This window comes from Camelus bactrianus, chromosome 19 (assembly GCF_048773025.1).
Source record: "Camelus bactrianus isolate YW-2024 breed Bactrian camel chromosome 19, ASM4877302v1, whole genome shotgun sequence".
In the NCBI taxonomy this organism is placed as follows: Eukaryota; Metazoa; Chordata; class Mammalia; order Artiodactyla; family Camelidae; genus Camelus; species Camelus bactrianus.
The window spans coordinates 3,391,530-3,415,072 of NC_133557.1; the positions used below are offsets into that span (position 1 = coordinate 3,391,530).

Genomic DNA, 23,543 nt, shown 5'->3' on the forward strand with positions numbered 1-23,543 from the left:
GTTGGCATCAGTACCTCATATGAAGATGGACATTATCCACAGGTTCAGAGGGGAATAGCTATTATCTAAACATTCAGAATGTTTTTTTTTTTAGATCAATAGTGGCAATTTGGCTTTATCAGAGATACATAAATAAAGGTTTCTTAGTGGGGTGTTTAAAAAGAAAAAAATTTGAGAGTTTTAGTGATGTTCTAGGCACATATTAAAGTAAGTTAATGGTGTCTTTTTTTTAATTTGGTTCTTTGCAGAATAAATCTAAAATCTAAATTTTTACAAAGTCAAGTCAAAGTAAATATTGGTTAATTATATAGAAAATGTAATATAATGGTACTAGTAAAGTATAAAAGATGCATTTAGTTTATTTTATTTTCCTGGATCAATTTATAAAATAAATTGATCTTATTGTTACGCAGTAGACCCATATATATGGTGTCAATCTTGAAACAGCATTTTTCCAACAAGGTAACTTATCTTCTGATATCTGAAATAGATGAAGAAACTCTCACAAGACTTTAAAAGGAAATTGTGTCTGCTTATGTTTTAGCTGATTTTGAACTAAAGTAAAAGCACATAAGAACTGAGCTTTCAGAACCGTCCTTCTATTCCTTGTTACCTATGCAAAACATCACCTTCTGCAAATCACTGATCCCAGTCATGGAAGTTTAAAATGTAGGGCATGCTTTTGCGAAGGTGATTTTACCAACAAATGTCTTTCCATGAACTACAAAGAAATCAAGGTTAAATTTAACCAAGTTTAAAACTTGGAGAAGTCATCTTGATGGGAAAATTTTTGCAGCAGTTTTAAACCATAAATCTGTATTCCTAAGGAAGTCTCAAATGTCCTTCAAATGCATCAGAAAGTAGATATTTAAAGTGTGAAGTGTGATACTTTCGCTGTTTATGTCACTAAGTATTGGCATTTTTACAGAAAATAGAAGCCTGCTAAGTGTGTACATTGTGTACCTCCAGTTAACTGCTGCATATAATGAAATAAAAGCAAGTGTTTCTTATATCCAAGGAGAAAAATGGAGCTGTCTTCTGGGAGCTGTTTGGATTGTCCCACAGTGGATAAGGTGGACTATCAACCTATAATTATTTTCAGGGAAATTTTCTTCGGGCTTGTCTGAAAATTGGATGAGCAGTGATTCATATCAAGTGAAAGAAAAGAACTGGGATCTGGAATTTGTCCTCTTAATAGGCTAGGAGAGAGTAACTGCTTTTAGCTCCTGGATCTTTCATGAAGCATATGAAATCTGCCTTAGTCTCTTTTTACCTTATTAATAGTGTTTATTTTTCACTCATTTAAATGGCAGTGCTGTACTGAACCATAAGCTTTGCATAGGATTCACCAATGTCTATTCCATTGGTCCTCATTACAAAATCCATGAATAATGTATTTTCTTCTGTTTTACATTTTTGTGCTTTTTGTTGGTGACTTTGTGGTTGGAAAGGGTCCCCCAGCATTAGTGCCAAAGTGCTCTCTCGTGTTCCCAACTGCAAGGCAGCCGTGATGTGCCTTATGAAGAAAATACATGTTTTCGGTAAGCTTGGTTCAGGCGTGAGTTACAGTGCTCTTGGCTGTGGGCTGAATGTTAATGAATCAACACTATCTATTAAATAAGGTGTCTTTAAATGGAAACACAGGGGACGGTATAGCTCAGGAGTAGAGTGTGTGCTTAGCATGTGCGAGGTCCCAGGTTCACTCCCCAATGCCTCTGTTAATAAATAAATAAGCTTAATCTCCCCCAGCCCAAAATAAATAAATAAAAAGAAACTGTCACTTTAAAAAATAAAAAATAAAGTTAAAAAATAGAAACAAGCAAAAAAAAAATTAAATGGAAACACACATGAAACCATGCAAGGTTATTCATTGATGGATTGATGGATGTGTTGGGGCCAGAGGCTAGGAGAAACCTACTCCTGTATTTCCTCCCAGAGCATTGGTTCCACCTCCCTAATTTGGTGTTGGTGGCAACTTTATAGAACATAATTACTACGAATAATAAGAATCAACTATTTAAACCTGTATAATTACTAGTTACTGGGCGAGGCCCCAGAGAGTCAAGGGCCAAAGGCTCAGTTCTGTCCAGAGGGCTCGGCATCAGTGGGAGAGACGGACTCATGGTGGAGTGATGAGAGAATTACTGTGGCAGAGGCAGGCTATGCTCCAGGGAGCCTGACATTGCTTGGGGGTGTCCAGGTAATAAGGTGCAGATCAGAAGCTGCATGTCTGAGAAAAGGATTGAAACAGTGAAGAAAGGGTGTCCAGCACAGAGGAGAACGAAGTACATGAGGTTACGGGTTTCTTTTTCAACAGAGCGTAATGCTGGAGGGGTTTTGACTCATGTTGGTACCATGTCGTTGCAGAAATACTCTATGGCAAAAGCCTTCCACCTCTTGCCAAAATGAACACTGAGGAGAAATGAAAGGCACTGAAGAACGCAAACGAAAAGTCGCAGAACAGAAATAACCACACTCCTCTGGAGTCAGATTCCTCCACAGCCATCCTAAAAAAGGTAGGGGAATAAATTATGTTATGTTCTTTTCCCCCTTTAAAATTTTATTTTAAATTATGCAGTGGTGAGAAAACAGAAAAGTACCTTTTTTATTCAACATATATCCATTGGGTGACTTCTTTGTGCCTGCAAATTGTTCTAGGCACTTAGGGATATGATACTGAATGAAAAAGGCTTTGAAGGAGCCAACATTCTAGTGGGAGGGGATAAGTAAAGAGGGTCAGCCCTCCGTGTCCACGGATTCCGCATCCATGGATTCGATCCGTGGTTGGTTGAATCCATGAATGGGGAACCCTTAGATATGGAGAGCTGACTTTACTATGCCGTTTTATGTAAGGGACCTGAGCATCCCTGGATTTTGGTATCTGCAGGGGTCCTAGAACCAATCGCCCTTGGATACCGAGGGACAACTTTAATAAATGCAAAAGAAACTGGCGGCCCTTAATAATATTTATGAGCATTGTAAGCAGGTTAATGAGATAAAGGATGATTGAAGGGCTACTTAAGTTTGGGTGTCAGATCACTCAGAGAATTTTGAGTTGAATGATGGAAAAGAGCCAACTGGGTAAAGGTTTGAGGCCAGGACCTTTCATGTACTGTGAACCAGGATCCAGATAGACATATTCAAGGCTCAGAAAGCAGGGCTTTATTGCTTTGAGGGAGTATTTGGAGAAGCATGATGTAGAAGAAGTTGGAGAGATGTGGAAACGTGTCTTAATTTCACTCCAGAGGAGACAGAGCTGTCTGTCCGGTGGAGAGTTATTAGCAGAGGAGTGAGTTTACATTATAGTTTTAAAAGGCCATTCTGCTTTATTTAGCTAAGGGGCAAGGGCTCAGGAATTGTGGAAAACAGGGTGCTGTCACCTAGGCAAGAGATGATGAGTTGGCTTAGGGACATGGCTTCGGGGAAAGATGGGTCTAAAGTAGATTTTGGATCTCACTCAGCTCGATTAAACTAGATGACCATCAGTGCTCTTTATGAACCCCCAAACATAATTCTAATTCTCCTATGTAGGGTATGCTGTAATTTGTGTTTTGATGTACAATAGTCAAAATGGTGATTTATTTTGTTGTTTGAAGGAGCAGCTTATGCTGTGTATGTTTGTGGCTTCTGAAACTTAGAAGGGGTTGATGTCACATTGCCAAAAGACATAAAATTCTGCCTTGAAAGCTTATGTTTAAGACAGGTTATCTTGTAACACTTGGAATCTCGAGCCTTCCAGACACTTCTGCAATTCCTCCCTTCCTTCCTACATGGTCCCTGACTTCTGAGAAAGGTGTTACTTTAACCACAGAAAGGTGGCTCATGTGAAGTGTAGTCTTCTGGTTAAGAAGGATTTAATGAGTTTTTAAAGGACTAGTGGCTTAAATTACTCAGGTATAACTTCAAGACTAAAATTTTCACACTGGATTATTCCTAAATGGGAAATTAAATAAAAAATGAAAACATTACTTAAAATTGGTGCCTAAAAGACAGGAATATGGGGGGGAGGGGTAGCTTAGTTGTAGAGTGAGCGCTTAGCATGCACGAGGTCCTGGGTTCATTCCCCAGTCCCTCTGTTAAAAAAATCAATCAAATTAACCTTCCCCCAACCAAAAAAAAAAAAAAAAAAGACAGGAATATGTAAGGGATTAATTTCAAAAATATACAAACAGCATGTACACCTTAATATCAAAAAACTAAACAACCCAATCAAAAAATGGGCAGATGACCTAAACAGACATTTCTCCAAAGAAGGCATTCAGATGGCCAACAGGCACATGAAAAGATGCTCAACATCACTAATTGTTAGAGAAATGCAAATCAGAACTACCATGAGTTATCACCTCACACTGGTCAGAATGGCCGTAATCAGAAAGTCTACAAATAATAAATGCTGGAGAGGGTGTGGAGAAAAAGGAATGCCTCCTACAGTCTTGGTAGGAATGTAAGTTGGTGCAGCCACTATAATAGTATGGAGGTTCCTTAAAAAACTAAAAGTAGATTTACCATATGATCCAGCAATCCCACTCCAGGCATGTATCCAAAAAAGATGAAAACTCTAATTAGAAAAGATATATTCACCCCAATTTCATAGCAGCACTATTTACAGTAGCAAAGGTCTGGAAGCAACCTAAATGTCTATCTACAGATGAATGGATAAAGAAGATGTGGTATATGTATGTGTGTGTGTGTATGTGTGTACACACACATATACATACAGAAAGTGGAATATTATTCAGTCATAAAATAGAATGAAATAATGCCATTTGCAGCAACATGGATGGACCTAGAGATTATCATACTAAGTGAAGTAAGTCAGACAGAGAAAGACAAATACCATATCACTTACATGTGGAATCTAAAAAATATGATACAAATGAATTTATTTACAAAACAAAAACAGAGTCAGTCATAGAAAACAAACTTATGGTTATCAAAGAGGAAGGGAGAGGAGGAATAAATTAGAGACTTGGGAATAACATACACACTACTATATATAAAATAGATAAACAAGGACTTACTGTATAGCACAGGGAACTACATTCAATATTTTTTAATGACCTATAAATGGAAAAGAATGTATGTATATACATATAACAGTCATTTTGCTGTACACCTGAAACATTGTAAATCAACTATACTCCAATAAATTTTTTAAAAGATGGGAATATGTGGATTTTAGCAATGTTGGCCGGAGAAGCTAATGCTTTCCACAGACAGGGCTTCATATTTTAGAGTGTGTGACCATTGGGAAAAGCTCACAGGGGAGCAGTGAGAGGACAAGAACTTATGCAGTGACCTTGGCAGGTGGGTCTAAGATTTCAAGAAGCCCTTGGTTGCTGTTGGAACAGAGACCAAACTCCAGTCTGTGTTCCGAAGAGTTTCAATGGTAACTCAGCCAAACAACACTTTAAGAGTTCAGAAAAGACTCTGCTTTGCGAGAATCATAACTTTTTGAAATGGTTCTAAATTTAGATGATGTGGACCCTTCCCTCCTCCATTCCAGACCCCTATCAAAAGCCTTCAGTTGTCAGAAAAGTGCCTCAGTGCAGCAGTTATAGTGTCGGGTAGTTGAAAAGACTCTTGAGACCCCACAAGTCTGCACATGAAGGCCAAGGATAGGGTCCAGCAGGAGAAAGAAAGTCCAGCAGACATCTGAGGGGACAGAGACTTCCAGGTCCAGCCCCAGGGTCCTTTCTCCAACACAGGATGTGCTTTGTCTTCTGGTTATGAACCACCAAGATTCAAGTGTCTCAGAGGAGCCAAGGCTCAAGTTTACTGAGGAGTGTTTTATATTCCACAACTCAGGTAGCTAAAAGCAGGCCTTGTGAACAGGTAAACAGGTGCGAACAGTCAATCTGTACAGTTTCAATAAACAGCATAGACAAGCTGGTACAGGATGCCTGGGGCGGGTTTGGACTTTTAACAGCACGTTATAAATCACTAGCTAATACATTTCCCCTCTGTCTTGGCCTAGAATCAATACCATGGTTTCAGGTGCCCTTCAGGGTAAGCACAGAGCTACCCAAGATCAACTGCATGTTAACCCTATCCTCATATACTCAGAAAATTCAGCCAGGGTGAAAACATCCAAGAAGCACATTCTGGGTTTGGTTTTGTCTTCACTGAGCTGGAGAGAACTCTTTGGTCAGCTGAAGAGATCACTGAAATGCTAGGCTTTCAAATGGAAGTCAGAATTCCTGGAAGAAGTAACTAGATTCTGAAGCAATAAAGAGAAAATAAAACAGAAAGACTAATATTTGTTTTAGGTTGATTTCTCCAGGATCAGATGGTGAGACAAAAAGTTTGGACACTGGTGTGTATCCGGGGGTTGATGCTAGTACACCTTTGCAGGGGAGTAGGGATGTGAGAAAGAAAGAGAAGAGAAGACAGAAAAGGTGCCTTATCCCTGCCGTCACCAACAGGCACACAATCCCATTAGGCAATTCAGGGATACGATACAGAACATACGTTGGATTTATCCTAACCAAGGGCATGAAAATTGGGTTCTGTTGCCACCCTCTCCCATCTGCCTTGGTTGTGGGCTGCTTCTCTGGGTGGGATCGAAGGGTGTTAACTCCCTGGCACTGGTGGCCTGTCATGTATGTGGACCAAGGGACCTCTGGCAGCCAGAGTCCCAGGTGTTTGCCATTGGAAGCCAGCATCAGGTCAGCCTGCACAGAAGTGATGCAGGCTGAGGGGTACGGATGGAGCGCCTACAGTTTCTCCTACAAGGGGTGACAGCAGTGGTGATGATCATGTTAATAGAGCTCAATAGGTCATATTAATAGATGACGTTAATTAATCATTTTTATTGAGTAACTCTAAGCCAGGTACTACATACCAAGTGCTTTACTTACCTGTGATCGTTTGATTCTTATTTGGTGAACACTCACTCTGTGAAGATGGGGACAAAGGGAATGTATATCTGATCACCACACTCCTGCAGCATACACCTTACTCTAGTCTTCAGTTTATACATGGGCAGGCACAGTTTAGCAAGGTTAACCAAAATCTCTGGAGTAACACGTTCAGGAAACTAGACTTGGGATTCCAACTCTGGGTTGCCTCCAAAATCATCTTTGGCCATCCTTGTAATCCTTAATTAACTAATTGATCATTGATGTTTTTCTGATGCCCATTTGTTGAAAAGTTGGCAGGTGCTATTTAAGTTTTAGGATACGAGATACAAATCGCCCCTGTTTTCAGAGAGCCCGCACATCTGTGGGAGAGAAAGACAAGAAAATGAGCTGTTATATAAGGGCCGTGAAGGAAGTATGTTGCGGCTATTAAATAAGATCAAGGAAGAATATCCTCTGTTTCCTCATAACAAATAACTCCATAACTTAGTAGCTTAAGACAGTAAGCATGTGTTTTTGCTCACGAGTCCATGGTTGACTTGAGGAGTTCTGATCCAGGATAGATTTGGCTGATCTCAGGTAGGTTCACTCATTTGTCTGCAATGAGCTAACAGGTTGTCTAGGGGTTGGATAGTCTAAGATGGCTTCACTCACATAGCTGGTAATTGATTGAACGTAGCTGGGGTAACTCAGTTCTCCAGCAGGCTGGCCCAGGCTCACTCCCGTGGGCTGAGGAAGGTTTAAGAGAGTGAATGCAAGTGTGTAAGGTTTCTTATCCTAGGCTTGGAAATCACTTCTGCTTCATTACATAGAGCAAAGCAAATCACACGGCCAGCCCAAATTTTAGGGCTGTAGAAAGAGATTCCACCTCTTGGTGAGAGGAGCTTTCAAAGTCACATTGCAAAAGGGTGTTGATACAGGAAGGGGGAGATTTCGATTGAAATTTACCAAGAAAAGAAACATCTAGATTGAAACTTACTAGGTGAGTTGGTGTTCCGCAGCCAAAATAAGGTAGGAAGTGAGTTTAAGGTAAGGAGGTTAGAATGTGTTCAAAGACACAGAAAACAAGATGTCCCATGATGCTGTCAGGTGACCAGGAATCGAGGACAGACAGGGGTGAGGGGCAAAGAAGAGGCAAGCCCCTTGAGAGAAAGAGAGCAAGATTAAAGAGAGGAAATACATAAAATGTACCAGAATTCAAGACAATAAACACTAACTTGCAGGCAGAATAATACATGTTTATGAAAAAGTGAAAAGCAAATGGAAGGATGATCAAAATCAGGTGGAGGAATGGATGGGTGGATGGATGGATGGATGGGTGGGTGGGTGGACAGGTTGCTGTAGCAACATAGTGGGAAAAATGGTAAGATTTTTCACTTATGAAACGGTTGGTAGGATTTGTATCTGTTTCAGAGAGAGAGTGACCGATGAAGGAAAGAAGGGAAGGCAGTACTTCAGGTGCTTGTAAAGAAAAGGTGAGCTTCAGAGTGGGCCTGAATGTAAGAAGTTTTCAGCATATGACTGTGTTTGTGGCTTCAGGGAGGTACTGCAATGATGCAGATGACATGAGGGAATGTCCTTCTGTGATGTACCTTCCAGAAGCATGCTAAGCATAGTGAGTGGGTTTTTGTGGAAATGAATGAAAGATTTTTAGATTATAGTTTCAAACCAAAATTCCAAGGCTCTGGACTCTCCCAAGGCCAAGTTTCTGGAGCAGGTTTCTGTAAGGCAGTTGGGCTCCACTGACATTAGGGACGTATTAATAGAGAGATCTGGGCATGTGTGTTTCCACTGGGATGTGTGTGTGTGAAATGATAATTTTCAGTTCATGGATTTCTTCACTCTGAGACTAAATTGTGGGAATTAAATAGCCTGATTCTGGAGTTTTCCTAAGCTTTCATTGTTCTTCTGGGCCTGTGTTTTAAGTGTGGTGTTCTCCCAAGTGACCAGGTGCAGAAAATTCTAGTGTGAGGCTTAACAGGCTAATATTAGCATCTCCAGCTCCTTGGAGGTAGAATGGGAATTTGGCTGCAGAAGTAAACGGTGTCAAGACCCATTGGGAAACCTGGGGCCAAAATACCCACCCTTGTTGGCTTGGGGAATGTATTACTTTCATTCTCCTCTCCCAAATACTCTGTTGTTGTTTCTTTGTTCTCTATTGCTACAGAGTGAGATAAAGATGAATTTTTTTAAAAGAAGTAAAATAAACAGAAAATAACACAGCCCCCAAAATAATAAATAACACCACCAAAGCTGATAGCAAAGATACAAAATCCAATGAACACTCTCTGTGGATATAATAATTGATTGGTTCATTAATTTTTCTTTGGGGAAGAGAGAGCCTCTCTCTTCTATTTCCCCACCTCCCCTCCAGAGGTAACCTCTATCCTAAATTTGTCCACCATTTACCACCTTGCTTAAAAAGAAATTGGACCAAGCATGAATGTATCTCTAGAAAAGGTTTTATTTTTGCTTCGTTTGAAGCTTTGTAATAATGATCGCGGACTCATCTAGTCTACATGTTGGCTCATTTCACTGAATGATTGTTTCTAAGATTCAGCCATGTTGTTACATGTAGCTGTAGTTAATTTTCATAACTAAAAAATGGTACGTTGTATGACTACATCACAGTTTATTCTCCTGTGGATTGACATTGCTATTTGCATTTTCTACTGTTATAAAAATAATCCTGTGATCATTTTTTAAATATCTGCTGATGCTTGTGCAAGAGTTGTTTAGGGCTCCATACATAGGAGTAGTTTGCCAGGGTATAAGATATGTGGGTCACCCCATCATCCCAGTTTGCCTGGAACTGCAGAACTTCATAGGATGCAGGATTTGCAGCACTAAAACCAGGACAGTCGCAGGCAAATGGGCACAAGTTCAACTTTACAAAACAGTACCAAACACTTTCCCAAAGAGATGGTGGCACTTTACAGCCCTGGCCAACACAGCAGTAAATGGAAATCCCCCTAGAGACCCCATTTCCCTGTGCTTGATGTTCTCGATGTCTTAATTTTTGCCACTCAGTTGAGTGTGAAATGGCATCTTAGCGCAATTTGAGTTCCCTGTTTCCTGATGAGGTTGAGATCTTTTCACGTATTGTTCTCCATTTGTGTTTTCCCTTCTGTGGGATCTCTTCCACACCTTCTGTCTTTTTCCTGGGGGTCGTTTTGCAGGCACAGCTCATGTACCTCTTCGTGGTCTCTTGGCTTTACCATCACCTGGGACAGGTTTTGTCACGGTAGCATTAACGTTTTAGACGTTTTAGACTGAATAATTCTTGTTGTGCCGTCCTGTGTATTGTAGTATATTTAACATTTTCCTTCGCCTCTACTCACGAGATGGCAATAGCATTTCCCAGTTGTGGCAACAACTAAAATGTCTCTAGACATAAAAATATCTCTAGTCAAATGTCACCCTAGGGGACAAAATTGTACCTGGCTGAAAACCTCTCACCTACATCCTTAGCAGCTTGCTCCTGTGGGAGAGAGAAGGAGCAAGACAGATAAATTCCCTCTCCACTTGTCACTCTGGTGACCTATTCCATTGCATGTGTCCCTGTTCAGCCTGTTTAGAGGTGACCCATGTCACTTAGCAGGTGCATTTGGTATTTCTTTGTGGTTTATGGTAACGTAATGACCAGAACAGTAACATAGGACTTCGTCTTGCTTCTTATCCTTCTCTGCCTCATTTCTTTTGCTCCTCTCTCTCCTTGGGATTGCATATTCCAGTGAAGACATTAGCACTTAATGCTTGTCCCTAGGAAACCCAGCTAAAACAAGTGGTTGTGGAAAGGATACCCGGTGGATAGGATTTGGGGATTGGTTTACTAACCTGTCTGAAAGCTATAGGGACCACATTTTTGTGTAGTAATTGGAGTGAGAATTAACAGTGTCACAATTATTTGAGCTTTCTCTTGTAGTAAATTAAGATAAGACCGAGGTAGATGGTCAAGTGTTGGGGTATCTAGCAGGTGCCACACGCAATGATAAGTATACAGATTGTGGAATAAGTTGACTACTTTTTACCTGCCAGAAAAAAAGTTAGGCTGAGGGTAGTTCATTGCCAATTTAAGGCATGTTCTGAAGCCGGAGGACATTAATGGCAGCTTTAAAGGAGGCTTATCTCTAGCCATTGAGGAGCAGGCTGTGATGAATTTCAGACCCAGGATCTGACTTTCTGGTTGGCAGAGCTGCAAAGGAACACACAGCTTTGTTAGGGTCTCCTGTTTTGGACTCAGGTCCCTGACCAGGAGGCGGAGACCCAGGATGAGTTCAGTTGGGTGGATGAGCTTGAGAACTTTGAATTCCTGAATTTCCCTAAACGGTCTTGGAAGGGAGAAGCGATCCCTTCTCCCTCCCAGAGAAGGAACAACCTTCCTCATCCACTGGCTGTACAAGGACCTCACCTGCAGCCTCCTAAGATAATTCTCATTCTCCTTAAGATCTTTCTCTGCCACTCCTCATTGCCTCCAAGCTGATGACTGTAGAGTATAACTATGTTTCAACAGACAAGTACCAGCCTTTGTCCAGGAAGAAGTTGCATATACACTGGAAAACTGAAGTACCTCACTAATGCGTGCCTTCAGAGCCAAGGAAACCCACTTGGGAGTGAACTCTGAGTGTATGGTGGGGAGGGTGAGACCCACATGGAGCCAGACAGGGAGGATTTATTGACATAGGGATAACCCAAGATCCGGTCTTTTGTCAAGGACACGAGAAGCTGGTCCTGATGGTTTTCTAGAACGGTACTTGGAAGCCTGTATGCTGTGATGACCTATAGCAAATGAGAAAAGTCCACAACTTCCTTGATCCCATCTTGATGAAGAGTCATATAGCTCAAAGGAGAGGGTTGTCAGGATGGATGTCAGGATGGCTTCAGATGCCATCTGAGAACCTATCCCTTGGCTATGTTTCTGGCTGACTAAGAGGCCCAGAGGACAACCCCTTTACAAACAGTAAGTATTCTCTGGAGAAGGGTGCTGGCATCTTGAAGAAACTCTCAAAAAGCTGTCATCTTTGGGCTGGGTTGATGTTTGAAGATGCTGTCTGGGAGTCCAGCCCCTAACATTACTGGGAGGATGTGACCCAGAATAACACGCTGAGGATAGCAGCATGTGCTGTATGTGGCCAGGTGCGCTTAACCACCAAAATTAAAGCCTTGAGCCACAGGGATCTGACAATGGCTAAAAAGCCTGGAAATCTTTGAGGTAAAATAATTGGATAGCTGACTGGGATGCTGCACAATTTGGAAAATCATGGGAAAAATTCAAGAAAATATGACCCATGAAGTGTCATGATCCCTTAAAAGGTTTCATATTTATTTATTTGTTTATATTGAACTAGAGTTGATTTACAATGTTGGGTTAGTTTCTGGTTTACTGCATAGTAATTCAGTTATACACACACACACACACACACACACACACACATATTCTTTTTCATTATAGCTTATTACAAGCTACTGAATATTGTTCCCTGTGCTGTACAGTAGGACCTTGCTGTTGATCTATTTTGTATATAGTTTGTATCTGCTAATCCCAAACTCCTAATTTATCCCTCCCCCACCTTTCCCCTTTAGTAACCATAGTTTGTTTTCTGTGTCTGTGAGTCTGTTTCTGTTTTGTAAATAAGTTAATCTGTGTCATTTTTTTTAGATTCCACATATAAGTGATATGATATGGTATTTGTCTTTCTCTGGCTTACTTCACTTAGTATGATAATCTCTAGGTCCATCCATGTTGCTACAAATGGCATTATTTCATTCTTTTTTATGGCTGAATTGTATTCCATTGTGTGTGTGTGTGTGTGTGTGTGTGTGTGTTTGTGTGTGTGTGTGTGTACCACACCTTCTTTATCCATTCATCTATGGCCAAAATTTAGGTTGCTTCCATGTCTTGGCTATTGTAAATAGTGCTGCTATAAACATTGGGGTGCATGTATATTTTTGAAGCCAGCTTTCTACTTCTGAATCAGTTCACAGGTGGCAAAGGAATTAGGACAGTCAACTCATGCTCATTTTATTCCATTTTTAATTGTTTTCATATGTTATGCATAACTATTCTGTACCTATCTGCTAATTCTAATACATGAAGTGCAGTGGGTGCAGAAAGCCAGTTTGTTATTTTGTCAACTCTTACTCTTGGTGACGTTTTCTCGTGTGTGGTAGGTGTTAGCTGATTGTCAGTGTGGGTATGTGGGAACCTTAGGGCCTAAGTCAGGGATGCTTTCCTATGGACAGTATTGCTTTGCTTCCTCTGAGTCAGGAACAGTTCTAACCTTCTTCCCAAGTTCCATTCTAGGTTCTGTCTCCAGGGCTTACTGCCCTGCCCTTGCTGTTCAAATGTCCCAAGGCTTGGTCTTCAGATCAGTGTTGTTGCCATGTTCTCTGAGGACTGTCTTGCCTTTTTCGTTAGTTTATTCTCTATATAGATTTTCTTGTTTCATTTCTCGGTCATTTATTTAGAGGGTGAGCAGAGGATACTCAGGCATTTCCTTTACTATCTAATGAGCCTAACAAAAGATTTCATTGTTAAAATGTATCCAGGATATGCTTGCATTTTAGTGTAAGGAACCTTCAGATAATCTAGACAGCAAAATAACTGGCTCCTACCAGCATCATTGGCACCATGGAAATGACTAATGCAGTTAGCAACTGCCCAGTGCTCCAGTCATCATGGAATTGGGTTTGGTCCAGCAAGTATTTGATTGAGTGGATCAGAGGGGCTGCTTTTCCTCATCCGTTGTCAGATGTCCTCCCACATGGTTAATAAATGTTGGTCAGTCAACTGGCCTGTGGGTGTACATCCTGAGGAAAGTCTCTCTGGTCAGAAGAAGCAAGGTCAGCCGACTGCTCTCCACGCATTCCCTCTTCTACATTTAATCCATAGTTCAGCATATTCTGAGCGGTCCCTCATATATCAGCCATTTTAGGGAACCAGGCTAGGATATAATACTTTTAGAAAGAATTCCACACATTTCAAAGGATCTGTAAAAAGAAAAAATTCTAACTGGAACACTCTCATCTTCGGAATTGCCAAATCCCATACTATAAATGAGAGAGGCATGGATGAATTTGACTGACAGGTCACAGGGTGGAACAGGGCTCTCACGCTTACAGAGACCAGGCAGTGTAAGAAACAGTATGTGGGGATGGGCCCTATGCAAATGGGGACATGTGCCTGTCTTAATACAGGGTCCATATTAACTCCTGTTTGTCATTGCTCTGTGGAAATGTAGCTCAGTTCTACCAGATACTCCAATTTTTTAAAGAGGATTTTGAAAACTGGAGTTTTCTAGTTTGAGATCTCTCAATTTTCAAACATTGTTTTGTAACAAACACACACAAATATGCAGACATCAAAAAACCCAGTTGTGCAGGGAAACAACACACATTTGTAGGCAACTGAACTGCAAACTGAATCTAGCCTGCAGACAAGTTCAAATTAAGTGTGTAGCTTGAGATCGATCAGTTTCAAAATGTAAATCCTCTCTGCATGGCACTTTGATTATTTTGTAGCAAGGAAAATAACTCTTCTGTCTTATTTATTTTTGGTTTTGCTTGCTTAGTTTTCTGCTTGGGGTTTTCCCCTTGGTGAAACTTAAAAGCCTAGTGGGTGTTGTAACAACTAAAGCTAGTACACAGGCAAAGATCATGTGTGTGTGTATGTGTGTATGTATGAGAGAAAGAGAGAGAGAGAGAAATGTGGAAACAACTCAGAATCTCAACAAAGCTACACTAACTGGAAATAAGCCAAATGTTCCACAAGAGAATGATTTAAAAAAAAATCTTCCTTTATTCATTCAACGGAATACTGTGCAACCCCAAAAAGATCACACTATTGAGACACTCAATGACATGGATGAATCTCACAGCCAGTAAGCTGAGTGAAAGGAACCAGACACACAAAATAAGCATGTGTGTGTGATTCCATTTATATGAAGTTCAAGAACAGGCAAAAAAAATCAGCAGTGATAGAACTAAAAAAAAATTAATTGATGTTGATAGAACCCTAGAGGACCCACAGGAGCCTTTTAGGGCGGAGGTCCAGGTCTGTCTCATGATTCCAAGTGTGGATTTATGGCTATAAACAGTTGAGATTTCTGCATTCTACGTGCAATAAAAAGTAAGTAAATAAATGGATAGCAATGGTTGGCAATTAGCTTAATGGTTTTGCAGCTCAGGGATGACCTCTGAGCAATTTGAAGGAAGTATTCAAGGATGCCTGTTTTCACAGGTGTGAGTGGACTGGTGCTTGAAGACTAGTTCTTCCCCTTTCTCTCCAGCATGAGATGTCTGCATGGCAAATACACATATGTAGAGGTGAAGGCAATCTCCTACCCCATGTGACATGAAAGTCCAGTTTTTCCAAGTCTTCTAGGTTCCCCGCCTGTGAGATACAAGCCACCATAGAAATTGATAGTTTTCTATAAAACCTACCAGCCTTGAAGAAGTGGTGCTTTGAGGAGCATCACTTAAGTACACTGACCCCCCATTCTACCCTGCAGCACCCTAGTCTCTGCACATGGGGAAAAATGCATAGCAGAGTAACCCTCCTCCATACATTCACAGGCTTACTATTTCTTTAAAGTTTCCCAAGGAACAGACTCAGGGGAGGAAAATAAGCACCCCAGTCTGTTTCTCTGCTACTAGAAAGTTGAGTCAACATACAGATGGTCTCTCCTGCCCCCAGGACTGGTAAGTGAGGCCCCAAAAAGAAGCAGTTGGGAAGGACCTAAAAGATCACTCAGCCTGTTTTATTTGGCATCTGCTCTTTAAGGCTGAAAGTGAGCCAAAGACGGAAAGTCTGCGGTAGAAACCAAAGGAATAACTGGAGAAGTGGGAGCATACACTGAGCCCTCAGCCAGGAGGGGCTTCTGAGGACACAGTCGAGACTGGGTTGCAACACACATGTAGGTAGTAGTTGTTTGTTGTAGCTTTTTGCTTATATGGCATGAAATGCAGGAAGGAGGGATCTGGTACAGGGGATGCAGAGAAGGATGTTGCGTCATCACAGCCTGCAGATGACATTCTCACCTGCATCGCTAAGGGCGTTGTTCCTAATTGAAAGTCGCAGTTACATCCACACATGATACTCAAAACATGAAACAACTTAGAATCTGTGTCAAGCACTTAACTTGTTTGTCTAATATAAGGAAGAGAGGGAAAATTAGAAAATGGTCTTAATCTCAACTTCCCATTATCCTTATTACTATTATTTTTAAAGGCAAGTTAAATCTCATTACAGTAAGCTTCATGGGAAATTGGGCATCTCAGCCTGTGGAACTTTCATTTGGCAAAACCAAAGGCACCTGACTTGGGGGTCAGATGCCCTCAGTCATTTTTAGCTGCATCCCTTCCAGGCTGCAGTGCAGTCTTGAGCTCACTTCATAACTTCTCTGAGCCCTGAGGGAAGCAAAGGGAAAACGCTTTGTCCATCAGTTCCCTAAGTTTGGTATGAAAGAAAGTGAAAGGCACCTGGGAACGTAAAAAATGTCAGGTGGACGGAAGGTACCATCATTACTACTCCCGTGACTTAGACAGTGTACCGAATGTCATGTCTGTAAACGTTCCTTGACAAACTGTTTTCACAGGTGTGAGTGGACTGGTGCTTGAAGACTAGTTCTTCATTTTTATTGGAAAGGGAAGCGAGTATCTTTAGGTGTAGAAGGATAGCTAAAGAGCCTGTATTTTAATGGGGAAAAAGGAGATGTGCAGTTATGATAGAAAATACTGGGTTTTCTTCTAGCTCCTATCTCTTTCTGGCTGACTGAATGGTATTAGCTCCGTGGACCTGTTTTTTTTTTTTTTGTTGTTGTTGTTTTTTTTAATTTCTAAAATACAAATGCCAGCATATACCACCCTGGTCTACCTAAGAAGACTATTGTAAATATCAGAGGAAATCATATGTGTAAAAGGGACTCAAAAGTACAAAATAAGAGACTGTATGGCTGGGAGTTTATACTACTTTCCCCTTCTCTTCTCGGAAAGGTTTCTAACCGATATGTTGAGGGTTCTGAGAAGATTAATCAAGCCATCTATCCCTCTTGCCATTCTACCTGAATTTTTTCTTTTTTTAAAAAATCCTAATAAATATAGTAATCAGCAAAGGCATTGCATGCGTCAGAATCCCCATGATGGTCAACGTTCTCACATCATGGGCTGTTGTCAAGAAGTTGAAGGCACTTTATGGCCGATGTTTTACTGTCTCAATGATGACTGTAGTTGAGAAAAGCATGTAATAATTTATTGTTTAAGTGAGGGCTGGTTTGAGAGTAGAAAGGAGAGCTAATCATAATGGTGCTAGGACAGCAGTCATAAACTAGGACAGTTCTGGGCCAAAAAAAAAAAAAAGAAAAAGATTTAAAAGCTTCCCTGTTAAGTCAAGTCGTAATTTTGTCTAATATGTTCTACTCACTAAGCCAGGCGTGGGAAAGATTTTTAAAGACAATCAAACTAAGTGTATGCCGTGGTCTGGCCTTCAGGAAGCCAAGAAGCAGCTTATGAAATTCAGTGATGCAAAAAGAATAATTGAAAGGCACCATGTTAGCAAGTGTTGGATTGAGTAGGGTGAAAGTGTGGAGACTGAGACATGACTCTGGGAACTCAGACATCCTTGCGTTTCTGGGGAGCCTTTCTGGGAGGGAAAGCTTTAGATAGGTGGAAAAGATGGGTTGGGATCTCAGTGGATGTGGAGAAGCCAGAGTGGGAGGCATTCTAGGCAAGCAGGGTATCCTGGATCAACACAAAAAAGGATACGTTTTCCTGGCCGCATGTAAAAGGGAGAGAGAAGGCTGTAAAGGAATTTTAAAAGGATGGAATTTAGCCTTTCAACAAATATTTATTGAGCATTGATTTCTAAATGCCAGGGATATAGAGTGAACAACAAAATCCTTCTTCTTACAGAATTAACATTCAAATGTATCTTAAGAACTTTCTTAAAATCGATTATCTCCTCCATACTCCTCCTCCAGCTTTTAGATGGCAAGAAAGAAAAGGGAATTTGGAAAGAAGGGGAATGCTACTGGAAGAGAAGAAATCAGAATGATTCAGTTCATGTTTTGTTAGAATAATAAGGGAACCCCAGCCACTGAGCTAACCGATCTTCCTAAACCAGAATTTGAGACGCAGACAGGGTTTTTATCAAGCATCCATCCATCCATTCATTCAACAAACATTTATTGAGACCCTCCTAGGTGCCTGGCACTGGGCTACTGGGGACCCAGTAGCGAGAAACCTGGGGAAAGCTCTTTGCCTTTAAGGAGTCCTTAATCTCATAAAATTGAGCCTTTCAAGATCACATATCCCAAGCTAAAGAGATGACTTTTTTTTAATAAAGGATCTTTAAACACCTTTTTATATTTTCACTTTATTAATGCAGAGCTCATAAGGGGAAAATAGTTATTCACTTTTCTCTGTAATAGTTTCCTTGCTCTGATTATTACTGTGTGGGCCCAAGTCTTCACTCCTGCAAATTTAATAGATGCCTGTGGCAACTGGGAATCATTGACAGACAAAAAGGAAACTCTCCCACATGTCTGTTGCAGAGAGTAGGAGACCATTTGTCATGTTACAAGAGGGCTCATTTGGAATATGTGGGATGATGACCCGACTATGAGGCTGCCCACGCCCCCACAATGACTCAGATAACACAGTATATTTGTAATGTTGTAATACAAAGTTAATATCATTGTGTAAAACAGAAATGACCCTGTTAGTCATAGAGCTTTGGAGCACACATCAAAATCACAGCAACACAGATGGTGAGACCTACTCTTAGAGATTCTAATTCAGAAAGGCTGGGGCAGAGCTGAGAATTTGCATTTCTAACAATTCCAGGTGATGCCTGTGGTGACCATCCAGAGGCTATGTGTTGAGAACCAATGCGTATTCCTTCTATATGACTATAATATGCATATAAAATCGGTTGATCTGTCGATATATAGATTACGATGGTTATGAAAGCGGCCATTGTATTCACATAACTGACTACGACTGGGCTGCCCATTGTGGTAGCCACTTGGCAAGTGTGGCTCTTGAATTCTTGAAAGGTGGCTATTGCCATGTGTTGAAATAAAAATATTTTGGATCTCTTATGTTAAATAAAATATACTGTTAAGAATAAGTTGACCTGATTTTTAAAAGTTTTAATGTGGCTGCTAGGAAATTTAAAATTAAGACATGTGGCTTGCATTATATTTCTACTGTTCGGAACTGGTCTGTAAAGCTTTTCCAAATGTGTATGCAGAGGGTTTGGAGTTTTTTGTTTCTAGAATTTGGAATTTTTTTCAGAACTTAAGAGTTACCAGCAGAGGAAAAGAAGATACTGTGCTTTTTTGTGTGTAGATAAATGATGTACTTTTCAGCAATGCCCTTTTCATTCAAATTGTTTTGAATAACACTTAACAAGATAATGTTCACAGAGATTTTGTTTTCAATCGATGCTTGACCATCTCCATACCATAATTAATGTTGGATCAATTTCTCATGAGTTTTCTTTATCCCTTGGGGTTGCTGAGAAATGCTTACCTTCAGAAGCAAAGGCTATAAATGGCCACTGAACTTCCCTCCTTTGAATCCATTTGGACCCCTTTTTCAATGCACATAAATCAGTTACAGATGGATTGTAAACCTCAGCTTAGGAGAATATATTCATGATCTTGGTGAAAGCAAAGACTTTTAAAACAGGACACAAAATATAATAGACACAATGAAAAGATATTTAAATTGGACTAATTAAAATTACATGTGTTTATTAAAAGCATTATTAAAAGTGAAAAAAATCATTGAGTGAGTAAATATTTAAATACATATGTTCAACAAAGGACTTTCATCCAGAATTTATAAAGCGCTCCATCATGAGTAAGAAACAGGGAGAGAATCCAATGGGAAAATGGGCAAGAGACTTGAACAGATATTTCATAAAGGAGCCAACACATGTGAACAATGCTCAGACTCATTAATCGTCAGGGAAATACAAAATAAAACCACAATGAAATGCCACTCCACACCCACCAGCATGGCTATAACGAGAAAGACTGACAACAGAAAGTGTGGATGAGGATGTAGGCCACGCATAAGCTGCTGGTAGGAGTCTAAATTGTGTAACCACCTTGGAAAGTTGATTGGAACTACCTACTGAAGCCAAATAAACACATAACTTTGACCCAACAATTCCACTCCTAGGTCTACATGTGCCCACCAATAATGCATCATGCGTTGTGTTCACCACAAGACAAGTACTAGAACATTCATGGCATTATTTCTGATAGTTCCAGACTGGAAACCACCAAGATGGTCCATCCACAGGAGAGTGAACTTATAAATTGTGGTATAATCACACGACGGAATGCTAGACAGCAAGGGGAAAGAGTGTGCAACGTGGATAAATCTCACAACTGTGGAATCACAGACACTTGATCTAAAAGAATACATGTGGTGTGATTCTATGCATAGAAAATTCAAAATCCAGCAGAACCAATCTCTTGGGAGAAGTCAGGCTTACAGTTTATCTCTGGTGCAGCAGCTGATTCCGGCACAGCTGGAGGGAGGTTTCCAGCTCTTTTCTCCTTGATGTGCACTGTGGTTTCAGGAATGTGTTCCTTTGTGAAAACTCATTATGCTGTACCCTTGTGATTTGTGTGCTTTCCTGTATGTGTACTATAGTCCAATAAAACACTTTAACAAAAAGAAGAGGAAAGTCAAAGTCAACGCCCATGGCTGCTCCCAAAAGAAACTTACCTCCTTAAAACACACACACACACAATAACCATAGCTGTACCTCACAACTTATAACTATAGATTGCAAAAATAAATAAACAAAAAATAAAACTATAGGTTGCAATTGGCTTAGTGAAATTGTTTAATATAATGAGGATTTTGGAACTGTCAGTTCACTTAAATTTCTCACTAAACACATATCATTGAAAATAAAAAATATAATAATAACCATTGAATTGTAGAACCTTAAGTGAATTCTATATTCAATCAGATATCATGTAGCTAATAGAGATCTTATATGATTCAACGGTCCTAAAAAACCCAAAAAGTAAAGGATCTTGATGGCAAGCATATTCTAAAGATCACAAGACTTGAAAAATTCTAAATGATTCCACGTATTTTTGACAGTCATAAATTAATACAACTGTCATCCAATTATTTCCATTGGATTTAAATGGTAAATTATACATAGGCATTATTTTAGAAAGTATGATTTGTTCAACACAGCCTATTCCAAAGCCTTCATGAATGTACTGATGTTTTCTTCCCTGGGAGGAAGTTGGTCTTAATGCATATTTTTATAGAGCACTAATTAACTGAAAATTATATGACTCAAAAGTCATTTGCTCAAACTTTGGGTTTTTATAAGTGTATGACTGCAGTGTAGTAATGTAATATCCAGGCATGGCTACTCTGAAATGCTACATTATTGACATGACTTCACTAATTTAGTGTGTTGTATGCCTCTTTGAGTTAGAAATGAGTGTAATTACTGTTCTTTGGCTTTATTAAAATTGCAGTTTTGGGGGGGGTATGTGAGTGAGAGGCAGAGACACAGATGGGGAGGGAGGGAGGGAAAGATGGAAATGGAGGGGTAGAGGAAAGATGGAGAGAGAAAGGATGGAGGTAAAGAAGAAGAGGGAAAGAAACTTACCACTATAATTAATCAGATTCTCATTTCTTCATTGACTTCCTCATTTGCTGGGATTCAAAAGTCAAATCAATTTTTCCTTGCCATGCTGTGTTTCAGAGCAGTGCTTTAAATAAATGTCTTTTCCCACACTTAGATTATCAAGAATAATATCAGATTTATAAAGAATGAGGCTCCTATCCCTTTTCTGAAAAAGGAATATCAATTAGCTTCACAAATGGTCAATTACATTCTTTCATCATAAAGGATTTATTTGTCATTCATAGGCCCAGATATGAATTCACTCAAATTGCATGGTACATAGAACAAGATAGAAATGTGTTACAGTATTGATCCATGATTTGCTGGTAAGGGAGGAACTGGCATTGCTTTTGTTAATTAACCTATGAGACGGACTTTTTGTTTTGTGAGTTTGTGTGTTGAGGGGGGGAGGTTTTGTTTGTTTGTTTCTTTGTGTTTTGTTTTGTTTTTTAATGAAGAACTAATTCAGTACTTGTCTGCCAGGTTTACACAGCTGCTAAGCTGGTATTGGCCTATGTAAAACTCACACTCTTTCCAGGATAACATCCTGCCTCCCAAGTTTGGAGCTTCATCATTACCACCCCTAAATTTTTTTAAATGCCATAATTACAAATTTCCAAAGTGTTAATGTATATTTCGCAACTCTGTAAAAAGGCATTATGAGTGAGTAAGAACTGGGGTGATGATTAATTTCCAGTGCCTGTTCTTTTCCTTCTAAAATAACTAAATGAATGAAGTTGAATCAGCTACTTCGAAAAACTCACTGAGAGTTAGAGTTCCTTTGGTGTCAAATACATTCATTTAAATCATATTATATGGAATTTTTAACCATGGAATAAAAGCATAGTCTAACTGCCAATTGAAATAAAATTATGATTGACCCTTACTAGGGTTCATAGGTAAATCTCTACACGTACAGTGGCAAAGATGGGTACTTAACAGGCCCAAATCCTGTTCCAGGAGTTTATTAGCATTTTTATATGAAAGACATAGTACAAACCAGTCATTAAAAAGGGGGGACTGCAACAGTGATCTTTAACCTTCTAATTGCGTTCATGCAATGAATGTGGCTTTCATATTTCTTGACACTAATGTCAAGTTAGAAGCAATACTGGTGAAACAGGTCCTGATGTCTGTCTGCCTTATTTTATTTGAAAAGTTTTTTAAGTCTCAGGAATTCTGTTGGAATGAGCCATCACTAAATGTTGATTCTCTGGAAAAGAGAATGTATGATAAGCAAAGGTTTTTGTTTGTTTGCTTTTGTTTTGGGAGGAAGTAATTAGGTTTGTTTATTTACTTTTTTGATGGAGGTACTGGGGGTTGAACCCAGGACCTTGTGCATGCTAAGCATGCACTGTACCACTGAACTATATCCTCCCTGATCCGATAAACAAAATTTGAACAACAAGTGATGTCTGGACCTGGGCAGGTTCACTGATCTCTTTGCACATGGACTTAAACTTAATTCTGCATCATAAGGTAGGCTTAGCAATTTTAGAGGCTTTTAGAGGGAGGAACCAGCAGCCCCATTTCAAGGTAAGGCACAACTGAGATTTGTGATCAGCTGTCAAATGTTTGGAAAACAAGTCATTGTTTGAAAATCAAAGGTCAAAACATGACCCCAAATAAAAAGTGTTTATAAAAATAAAGTATCTTAAATTGCATACTGAGTATGAAGTAGTCTTGCGAGGAAATGTGTTGTTTTGTAATGAGCTAATGGGTCATATTCTTTGGATATGAAGACTGTAAGATGGCTCGTTACCAGCATATGCTTATGATTTCATTTTTCTTTTCCTTGTAAATATTATAATAATATTTGTGACTTAAGTTATGACTCTTTAACATTAAAATTAGATGGTTCTGATAACTGAGAGTGACCAGTAATCTATGGGGTCTTCCCAATTTTTAGTTCAGGCAAAAGAATAGGAAAAAACAAGGTGGTTTCCTATTTGAACCCTATAAAACATGGGCTATTTAATCATGTTACTGATTGCAGGGGTGTTTGAGAA

General features: G+C 39.8%; 1 protein-coding gene across 2 annotated transcripts in view; it reads left to right on the forward strand.

Annotated features, from left to right (window-relative positions):
- PAK5 (p21 (RAC1) activated kinase 5) overlaps positions 1–23,543 on the forward strand; it is a 246,750-nt gene that overhangs the window by 105,962 nt on the left and 117,245 nt on the right. For both annotated transcript variants that reach the window (XM_074346926.1, XM_074346927.1), the window contains one exon: positions 2,368–2,516. The gene's annotated coding sequence lies outside the window, so the exon portion shown is untranslated. The remainder of the gene's footprint in view (positions 1–2,367; positions 2,517–23,543) is intronic.